General features: G+C 39.8%; 1 non-coding gene across 1 annotated transcript; it reads right to left on the bottom strand.

Moving 5' to 3' along the window:
• Window positions 1–7682: 7682 nt before the first annotated feature.
• LOC114047470 lies at window positions 7683–7789 on the bottom strand. Its single transcript, XR_003569612.1, has one exon. It is a non-coding gene; the product is annotated as a U6 spliceosomal RNA (small nuclear RNA).
• Between the last annotated feature and the right edge of the window lie 3672 nt (window positions 7790–11461).

Here is an 11461-nt window from a genome sequence, read left to right as displayed (position 1 = left end):
CGGGTGATATCAGCAGTATCAAGTACTGCTGTGGTGGTCTTTTCTCCTCACTTGGGGCCACCATGTATTTCATATGTTCCTGCTGTGTTTATTGTTTTCTGATTTTAGGTGATTAAGGAGCAGAGATTAAACAGACCAGATTATGACCTTGTGAGCTTCAAAAAGAAGAACCATCACCAGTCCCATCACTTAGTAAGTGGAGCTGGTCGTGGCTCCCATAAGGGTCTGGTTTTGAGGAACAACCTGTTTGATCCAGCTCAATACTGAATTCACCTGGCAGCTGACATCTTGTGTTCTACAAGCAAAGGAGCAACTTGCCCATTGACTGTGAACACTCAGAAGTGAATTTGGTAGGAAGAATGTTTTGTGGCAACTATTTTAAGTTTGAGTCTGTTCTCCCCAATGGGGAATGAAGAAGGAAGAGTATGCCCTGGTTTGGCAGGGGGTAGGAGGGATGTTGTATCTTGGTCCTTGCGATACTTTCTCTGTAAATATCCCTTTATAAAATCTAATTGATGTTAAAATTGATTCTGATGTTGGGGGAACATACTAGATGGGAGCTTGTGAATGTTCACATTAGAAAACCCCAGAGATACTCCTAGAACCCTGAAGGGAGCAGTAGCTAGCCATAAGACTCTCCTTCATACATGCCATATTACATCCAAATAACCCTATTTGCTTTTCCCCATACAGCCCATTTCTTGCCTCCATACCAGCATAAACTATCCCTCATAACTGAAATGTTCTTCCTCCTTATCTCAGTACATTATCTAGTTTTCTTCAGGGCTTAACTTACCTACCACCTCCCACATAAGGTCTTTGTTATCCTACCAGTTTGTAGTGCTCACCAAATTATATTTACTTTGCATATTCTTTGTATTTACCTCCCTATATACATGTTGAGTATCCGGTAGAAAGTAAGTTCCTTGAGGGCAGTAACTCTTGAGTTTTGTCTTTGTATGCCATGTGCCTAGCACATAGTAAGCCCTTAATAAATATTTATTGAGTTGAATTGAATAAAAATTTTGTGGTTTTCTGGTTCATGGGTTGCTGTGGTGATGAGGTTTTTTGTATTTGGCTAGGTTGGTCCTTAGATATCAAACACATGATTTGCCTGTGATCCTGTACTTTACTCCTTTTTAGCTGTATTGAATCTACTGGAACCTACATTCTAATGACATGGTTTTATAGAACCCAGAGTTATTTTCATGCCATAATGATTAGATATTCTGTGGAGATTTCCACTGTATTGTATACTGTATTTGTAAAAACAACAACAAAACTATTGTCATTACATTTGTTATTATCATCATCCATTCATTTAAAACATATATCTTGCAGCCACTTTTAGATAAATATTAAATGTTCAATTTGGTACATGCTCACTAGTTTAACATTTTCCTTTCTTCTTTTCTCTGTATTCTTCATTTGGCATTGAAAGGCCTTCCAGGAAATGCATTGCAGGACTGGCTCCATACCAAAGCCACACAGACCACTTGCTTTTTCATTTCTGGATCTCTTTTCTCTATCTCAGCCAAATTCATACAGCTTGGTTAGGCTGTTTAAATCAATTGAAAGAAAAACTTTCAGCTGCCTTTTTCAGCCTCCCTGTTTTCTACTCTCCTGCTTCTTTTTCTTTTCTTTTTTTTTTTGTAGAACAGAAGAGAAAGCAAGAGAGTAAAGGATATGAAGACCATGTTGTTGCTAAGAAATTAGGGCATTTCACTGGGTCATTTTTTTTACTTTTACATGCAAGGATAGTATATAAAATATTTTTGTAAGATATGGCACACTTGAATCTTTTCAACAGAGGAAGCGTCAACTACTTTTTACTGTTATGCCATCACTAACCATCCTTTGAAATCACATCCTGTTTCTTCTTTTTCTCAAAGAACCCCAGAGAACACAGAAGGATGAAGAAACATAGTTAGATAGGGGTGTTGTATGGTTCTGAAAATGAAGGAACTGCACTCAGTGAGTGGTTAGCTGAAATGTAACATTCCTTAATGATATGCAGGACTCTATATATTGGGTACTGAGCTGCTCACTAACTGCATGACAGTGGCTAAGTCACTTTAACAGTCTCTGGGTCCCAGTTTTCTTCTCTGTAAAATGAGAAGGCTGGACTAGATGCCTTCTACGGTTTCTTCCAGTTCTTAAAGTCAATAACTCATTACTTTTATAGCATAGTAATAATAATAGCAGCTAACATATATAGTATTTACTATATGCCAAACACTGTGCTTTGTGCTTTATAAATATTACCTTGTTTGATCCTCATAACAATCCTGGGAGATAGGTGATAATTACGATTTCTATTTTACAGATGAGGAAACTGCGGTAAACAGAGAGAGGTTAAGTGACTTGTCCAGGGTCACACGGGTAGTCAGTGTCTGAGGCTAGATTTGAACTCAAGTCTTCCTCACTCCAGACCTGGCACTCTATCTACTGCACTACCTGGCTGCCTAATATGACTCTATAAGGCATTATTCATGATTTCAAGAAACATACACTGAATAAATGAATGAATAATCACTCTCTTTGCAGGATGAGAGAAACACAGAATTTCAGAGTAGGAAGGCAACGAATCTGAAAAATTGACAGGCAGCCTTGGTGTGAAGACATCAAAATACAGGAAGCCCTTATGTCCTGGGTCAGTTTGTTCCTCTTTTGGGGTGGATAGTCCTAATTGTTTAGAATTTTTATTCCCTGAATTCAAGCCTAAATTATGTTCTTTGCAGCTTCTACCCATTATTCCTAGTTTTGCCTTTTGGGTCCAAGCAGAAAAAGGCATCCTTCTTTCACGTGACAGCCCTTCAAATACCTGAGCACAGCTATCAGATGTGGATGTGTGTGTGTGTGTGTGTGTGTGTGTGTGTGTTTTGCCAACTGTGGAAATCTTATCTCCTTATCCCTTAAAATCACATGCCCTAGGAATTGGGTGAAATATGTCGTGACCTGGTGGGATTAATTCCCTGACACACCAATATTAGCTCTTGGGTTAACTTAATGTTTTTTGCCCTTTCTCTGCCAGCAAGCAAAGGGAGAATGAGGTTGACACACACGTATACTCTTGTAGATATTTCCTTTCTTTCTCATTTGTACTGTGCAAGTACAGCAGTTCTTACCTATGAGTTAATGGAAATAATTAGCTATTAGAATTCCCCATCATCTACTGCCATCATGTGGCCATTTAATTTTGCTGACTGAAGAAAGAATAATTTAGATTTGAAAGTCTCTTCGGCCTTTTTTTTTGTGTTTCTAGTGCAAGCTTGACCCTGGGCAGAATTCTTCATCTGTCCTCGGAGTCACTTAAAGCATAAGGTGCTTCACAGTAGGGTTCCACCAGAGACCTGCTCTCCGTGACAGTTCCTTCTGCTCCAAATATTTATCGCTTTGGACTTTGCTGGAATATTTCTTGCATGATTGACTTTTTGAATCGTTTTCTCTCTGTACTTTAGTAGCAGAAGTGATCAGAGGAAACTGCTGATTTACCAGATTTGGACATTTCCACGGAGGTGGTCATATGTTCTGTTCCCTTCTGATGGAACGCATGCTCTGTCTCCTTGCTAAAGGACATATAGCAGTAGCTCCCGGTTGACTCCTTAGGGGGTTAGACTGAAGATTATTGTCAACCGAGGCAGGAAGGGCTGCCGACGCAGTAGGCTGCAAGAGCTGTGGAAGGGCTCTGTCTCTTTCTTGTTAACTGTATAGCTTTAGCTTTTACCAGAGATTTTAGTCTTCTTCATACCCTCTTAGCAGCAACGGCAGCCATGCTCACAGGGCAGGTAGAACATGCTCTCTCCTAGGTGATCCTGAATCAACCCCTCAATTCCCTGGGTAATTCTTCTGTTTTATGTTTCTTTTTTTTGCACACAAGTGACCCCTTAGTAATTCTGAGTAATGGACGTTTCCAGGCAGAACAGTAACATAATGAGTTCAAGAAGTCAGGTATTGGGGCAGCGAGGTGGCAAAGTGGATAGAGCTCCGTTTTTGGAGTCAGGAGGACCTGAGTTCAAATCCGGTCTCAGACGCTTGACACTTACTGGCTGTGTGACCCTGGGCAAGTCACTTAACCCTGATTGCCTCACCAAAAAAACAAAGAAACAAACAGAAAAGAAGTCAGGTGTTCCCAAGTTAGTGCCAGTTGTCCATAGGAGGTGTTTCCTCTAACTACACTGCTTCTCAAACGAGAAGGAACGCTATTAACCAGGAGGACGCTGTAGCTGAAAAAAGGACTGAGAGCTCTCGGTTGGTTGGTGGGTTGTTGTCCTTCATTCTTGAAGAGGGCCAAAATGACATCACTATGTTAGAGTCAAATTATAGTGTGTCTGACTGTGGCTGATCAGCCCGATACGAGCTCGGAGTGCTCTACCACAGGTCGGGGCCCAAATAGTCCAAATGAACATTTGGGGAGGATTCTCTAACTATGTGCATCTTGTGCTTTGTCTGAGCTATTTCAATTCTGCTTTGCTCATAAAACACGGCACCTTCTTAGACGAGGGCACACCACGCTGGGCAGTCCTGTGCCAGTGTCTTCTATGTCATGCAATTAATTCCAAAGTTCTTAAGAGAGACCTTGAGAGTATCTTTGTATCGCTTCTTCTGACCACCATGTAAGCACTTGCTCTGTGTGAGTTCTCCATAAAGTGGTCTTTTTGGCAAGTGTACGTTTTGCATTCAAACAGTGTAGCCAGCCCATCAGAGTTGTGCTCTCTGAAGTAGAGTTTGAATGCTTGGCAGTTTAGTTGGAGAAAGAACCTCAGTGTCCAGGACCTTATCCTGCCAGGTGATCTTAGTTTTCCTAAGATAATTCAAAAGGAAGTGATTCAGTTTCCTGGCATGATGCTGGTACACTGTCCAGACTTCACAGGCATACCACAATGAGGTCAGCACAACAGTTCTATGGACCTTCATTTTGGGTAGTCAGTCTAATACCTCTTCTCTCCTATGCTTTCCTTTGGAGTCTCCTGAACACTGAGCTAGCTCTGGCAATGTGCACGTCAACCTCATTTTTAATGTGTACATTCCTGGAAAGTATACTGCTAAGATAAGTGAACTTATCCACAGTATTCAGAACTTCTCCATTTGCTATAACCAATGCTTCCACAAATGGATGGTGTGGTGCTGGCTGGTGGAGCACCTATGTTTCCTAGGTGTTAATTGTTAGGCCAAAATTAGCACAAGCAGTAGAGAATTGATTCATATTTTGTTGCATCTCAACCTCAGAGGCTGCATTGAGAGAATAATCATCTGTGAACAAAAAATCATGCGCCAACTCTCCCTCCACTTTAGTCTTGGTTTGTAGCCTTTTCAAGTTAAATAATTTCCCTTCAGTGCTGTAACTGACCTTCTTGCTGTATTCATCCTCATTGAAGGCATCTGACAACATTGCTGAAAATATCATGCTAAAAAGCATGGGAGCAAGCACACAGTCTTGTTTCACTCCATTGGTGACTGGGAAAGCACAAAAGCATCATCCATAATCCAGAACCCAGGCAAGTATGCTGTCATGAAATTGATGTACAATACTGATGAACTTCTCTGGGAAACCAAATTTTGACATAATTTTCCATAAGCCCTTAGGACTGACAGTATCAAAGGCATTGATCAGATCGATGAATGTTGTGTACAGACCTCTGTTCTGCTCCTGGCATTTCTTCTGGAGTTGTTGGGCAGCAAACACTATATTGACTGTTCCTCAGACTTTTCTGAAGCCCCACTGGCTCTCAAGTAGATGATCATCTTCCAGGTGAAGGATCAGCCTATAAAGGAGGACTCCGGCAAGAATCTTGCCAACAATGACTAAGAGAGAGACCCCATCCCCCACCCTGTGATTGTCTCAGGACAATCTATTTCCTTTACTTTTACAGAGATGGACAATGGAGGCATCCTTGAACTCCTGGGGGATAACCTCCTCTTGCCATATAACCTGGAAAATTTCAGTCAGCTTTTGTATGAGCAATGGACCCCCCACCTTGTAAATCTCAGCTGGAAAAGAATCAGCACCAGGTGCTTTGCCACAAGAGAGGATCCCAATGGCGTTCAAAATCTCTTCTTTAGTTGGAAATTTGTCTGGAGAGGGATTGACTTTAATCTGAGGTAAATAGTCAGTGTTTGGTCTGTTGAGAACACTGTGGAAGTGTTCAGTCCATCTCTCTAGGATCATGTCCTTAGCACTCCATGTGGCTCCATCAGCACTGAGTAGTTGAGATGTACCATACATCTTTGGCCCACAAATAGCCTGGATGTCATAAAAGTACTTTGGATTGTTACTATCAGTGTAAAACTGAATTTCATCTGCCTTCTTACTGAGCCAAGAATTCTGCATCTCTCTAATCTTATATCTCCAAGAACTCTTAAGGCATACCTGACTGCCAGAAAGCATAGCTGAGGTATAGGGCATTCTTCTACCTTACCCCTCTCCTACCTATGGTAGCAAAAATGGTTACAACTTAAGCATGTGAGAGAGACAAAATGTGTTTGCCTGGATTAGGCCTCAAGTGCCTAACTACCTCTTCTGTTTTGCATTTCTTTCCCTGAGCACTGGTGACCAAACAGTATCCTGAGAGAGTATGTTTCCAGCCTTGGTAGCTATCAAGTGACAGTTCGTGGGTCCCTGAGTTGGTGCTGGATGCCCAGCAGGAGGTGCTTCCTGCAACTGTGATCTTTCTTGGAGGAGAAAATGATCACTCTCAGAAGGATGCTACAGCTGAAAGGACTAAAAGCATGTCATGTTCTGACAGACTGGGAGATCTAGACCTTGCTCAGGCAGGCAGTTATGAGGTGAACATGAGATAAATATTCTGCGATTCCCTAAAGTTATCTTTACATCCTGGAAAAGTGTAATTGGTATGATGGGTTATTATTTTGTAATTTAAGTATCTGTTAATTTGTGCTTATGAATATTTTCTGTTTAAGCATTTCTTTTGTGTTAGAGGAAATAATAGCTGTCCTATACCTGATTTATTTTGTATATTCAATAATATTTCCATCAGGGACCCTGTTAATCTGTTTTAAGGGAGACCCTGGGAAATGAGCCATACCTAAGTTTTGTTTAAGAGATTTTCCCCAGGGATATACTCTGGAATGAGGGACTAATTATCCAAAGAGTGCAAGAAGAGCTTGCCCATCCTCTTTTAGGGATAAGGATCCCCTAGGATTGAACCTGTACCATACCCCTCCCCCATAACTTTCAACTCTTAGAATCTATAGCTTCTTTTATGAGTCAGCTCAAGGGGCAGCTAGGTGGCACAGCGGATAGAGCACTGGCCCTGGATTCAGGAGGACCTGAGTCCAAATCTGGCCTCAGGCATTTAACACTTACTAGCTGTGTGACCCTGGGCAAGTCACTTAACCCCATTGCCTAGCCAAAAAAAAAAAAAAAAGGGTCAGTTCAAGCAACACCTTCTCCAGGGGGCATTTCCTGGCCACCTTTTCCCCATCCCCCCAGCTGTTAGTACCATGTAAGTTTGCCTTCCATCTACTCTATATTTATCTTGTATATCCTGATTTATATATAATATCATGTCAGACTGGGCTAGATAAGATCTAGAGCACATAATATGGTCTTTTGTTATTTTGTCTTTTGAGGGGTAGGGAGTAGGTGGGGAACTCAATTGTTGTATAGGAGTTTCTTTTACCTAATTCCTTTTGCTTTATTTGTTATGTTCTTTTTTTTTTAAAATAAGGAATGCGTCAAGAATTTGCATGTCAACTTTATGCAGGGGCCATGATAATCTTCTCTGTATCGTTCCAATTTTAGTATATGTGCTGCCAAAGTGAGCACTGTTCTTATTTTTCTTGAGATGACTTGAGAGTAGAGGTATTTTAACTTGGGTTTCATGTTTTTCAAAAATGTTAATAATCACATTTTAACGTAATTAGTTTTTTTTGGGATCCTATGTATTTTAAATTATTCATTTAAAAACATTATTTAAGGAAGAGGCCCATAAGCTTTACCAGATTACTAAAGGGGTCCATGACATGCAAAAAAAATTAAGAACCCCTGCTTTAGAGGGAGCTAGATTTGACTGGAAACTTTCACATTGCTGTCTTTTATGGAAGTCCTCTTGCATGTTCTTTACCTTTCCCTTTTGCTGTGCTTTTTCCCAACCCCCACCCCCAAGATGAACTCATTTGGCCTGTGTTCAATTTACTCAGGGCCCTGATAGTTGGTCTGAAACTAATCTGATGAACAAATTTCTCTCTAATACTCCAATGGTATTCCCAGTGATATAGGTATTTTCTCTAATGATGCAGACCATAACCAATCCGTGCCTGGCTATCTGTCTAACTCTCGTCCGTTTCTTCCTGTAAATTTGCTACAAGAGGTCTACTCAAGGTACTTCTTGATATTGGGTTGATATCCATGGAGCATAGAATGCCAGAATTTTAGAATTGGAAGAAATATAAGTAGCCATTTGGCCCAACCCATACGCCAAAGTTATCCCTACTATGATGTACTTGATAAAAGGTTATTCAACCTTTGCTTAAAGACCCCTAAAAGGCAACCCATTCCATATTTGCACAGTTCTAATTATTGGGGGCAGGGCAGGTAAGTGGTACAGTGGATAGAGTGCTGGGTCTGTAGTCAGAAAAACTCATTATCCTGAGTTCAAATCTGGCCTCAGACACTTACTGCCTGTGTGATCCTAGGCAAGTCATCACCCTCTTTGCCTCAGTTTCTTCATCTGTAAAATGAGCTGGAGAAGGAAATGGCAAACTACTTCAGTATCTTTGCCGAGAAAACCTTAAATGGGTGCATAAAGAGTAGGACATGACCGAAAAACAATGGAACAACAATTGTCAGTTTTTCCCATTATCAAGCTTAAATTTGCTTCTTTGTGATGTCTATTGCTCCTGATTCTTCCCTTTATATTTATTTATATTGGATTTAATCTTTTTAGGTTTGTCCTCTTCTCTAACCTGTCAAGATCATTTTGGATTCTGAGTCTGCCATCCAGTGGGTTTGTTGTTTCATCCAGCTTTGTGTTATCTGCAAATCTGTGACTTTATTCAAGTCTAATTCTTCCACTGAGGAACATTTCAAATACTTGAAGAAGTCTATCAAGGAGACTTGAACCTTCTCCTGGCTAAACTACTCTAGTTTCTTCAATTCATGACCTCTAAACTTCATATACCATGAATTCAAGGCCCTTCAACATACTGAGTGCAAACTCTGGACTCTCTCCAGCCTATCAATGTTCTATTTAAATTCTGGTGTTAGGAAGTGAGCAGAATATTCTAGGTATGGTCTGCAGTGGGACTATCATCTCCTTATTCTTGGAAATTATGTTTTGCATAAAGCCCTCCAAGATTGCATTAGCTCTTATTTTGCTTCTATATCACAATGCTAACTCATATTGAGCTTTCACTCCATTGAAACCCCTAAACCTTTTTCAGACAGCTTGCCATTGTACCTTATCATTTGTTGTAGTAGCAGCATCCTAACCCCTCCTCCCTAAGCAAGTTAAATTAGTTTTTTCCTTGAAAGGTATTGAGATGTTCTTTGAGGTTTGGTTGGCTAAGGGGACTAAAAGATCACACTGCTGATGTTGCTTCTTCGTCACCTAAGTACAAAGCATGCATGAGGAATGCTGATATTTGACTGGTAGATCACAATGTTAACTTAGGCAAGGGGGCTTTGCCCAACTGAATACACTTGAGGTGTCTTCAATGTCTATCCTTGTTGAATAACCTTCTCCTGCTTTGGCAAAGTGAATCTCTTTTTTTGTTAACAGTTGTATGACCTACAAGTGTCTCATTTTGTATCAGTATTGAACCCAAACCACCAGGGGATTGGACTGAGTCAGGCCCAGTCCAGAACATCATCTTATATTTGTGAAGTTAATTTTTTGAACCCAAGTGTGAGTCTTAATATTATTAGATTTAGCCAATGCTCTTACCTGTCAAGATCGTTTTGGATCCTGATTCAATAATTCAGTGTGCTAGCTGTTCTTCCCAGCTTTTTGTCATCTACAGATCTTATGAGCATGCCATCTATGACTTTATCCAAGTCTTTGACAAAAATTGTAAACATCACAGGACCAAGCACAGATCTCTTGGATATTGTGCTGGAGACCTCCTGTCAAGTTGATATCAAACCGTTAAGAACCATTCTTTTGAATTTAGACATTCAATTGATTCTTAATCCTTCTAATTGTATTACTATTTAGTCTGCATCTTTCCATTTTTTCCACAAGACTAATATGAGATATTTGATCAAATGCTTTGTTAAAATTCAACAAAACCATATCTACATTTCCCTGATATATCAGTTCAGTTACTCTGCCAAAAAAGGAAATAAGGTTAGTATAACATGACCTATCCTTAACAAATTCATGTTTGGTTTTTGTAATCAAAATTCCCTTTCTAGATGTTTACTAACAATCTCTAATGATCTTATTGAATTTTCCCATGAATCAAAAGCAAGCACAGTGGCCTATAGTTTGCAGACTGTTCTCTCTCTCTTTCTCTCTTTTTTTTTTTTTGAAAATCAGGTCATTTGCTCTTCTCATTTGATGTATGGTACCTCTCTCATTTTCCATAATTTTTCAAATACCATTGTCAGTGATTCAGTGACCACATATGCCAGTTCTTTCAGTACCTCAGGATGTGGTTCATCTGAGCCAGGTGACTTGAATACACCTAGGGTAACTAGAAGTATTCTAATTATCTCTTTAGTTATATTGTGTATCAACTCTCTGTTAGCCATTTTTGGTTCATCATTTTCCTTAGCAGAGAAAATAGAGCCAAATCAAAAATTGAGCAGTTCTATCTTCTCTATGTTGCTAGCTATCATTTTCCAATTTACTCCCAAGCAGTATTTCTTTCCTTTCCTTTCCTACTTTTTCCCTGTGTATTGCTAAAAATACAAACCATTTAAAAATTAACTTTAGTTTTTCTAATCAGCCTTAACCAATTCTAAGCTTTAGCACTCCTGACCTCCTTTTTTTTATAGGACCACGCCACCCTTTTGTATTCATCCTGTTATCTGTCTTTGCTCCTACCTTCTGTAATATTGTTAAAAATCTAAATTGAGTTACCTGTGCGTCTATTCTGGTCTCTTCAGACAACCCCATTTTCCCTCTTCATTAGAATTGTTTCCCTTTGTCTCTTAAGAATTTTATTCTTGGGAGTTTCTTATCCCTCCTGGAATAACTTCCCCTATAAATTTTAATGTAATGTTATCTATCCATCCTTGCCCTGAGCACTTTGAAATCTCCTTTCTTTAAATCTAGGGTGCATGTCAGAACATGCCCAGCTTTTTCTCTTTCTTTATCACAATCTTTAGGAGAGAATGGTCACTTTTTTCTAAGGTTCTCATCATTTCCATTCATCCAGTCAGTCATTTTCTCCCTGTTAATAGCTAGCATTTACCTCTTAATAACATTTAGCATGTTAATGAGGATCAGCTTCGGTATAGAATTTTCCTTTGTTAGTTACTGCACCCTTAAAT

Source organism: Vombatus ursinus, unplaced genomic scaffold, assembly GCF_900497805.2.
Source record: "Vombatus ursinus unplaced genomic scaffold, bare-nosed wombat genome assembly UNPS02014787.1, whole genome shotgun sequence".
NCBI lineage: Eukaryota > Metazoa > Chordata > Mammalia > Diprotodontia > Vombatidae > Vombatus > Vombatus ursinus.
The sequence above is the reverse complement of the archived record's forward strand: the minus strand, read 5'-3'. Positions and strand labels throughout refer to the sequence as shown.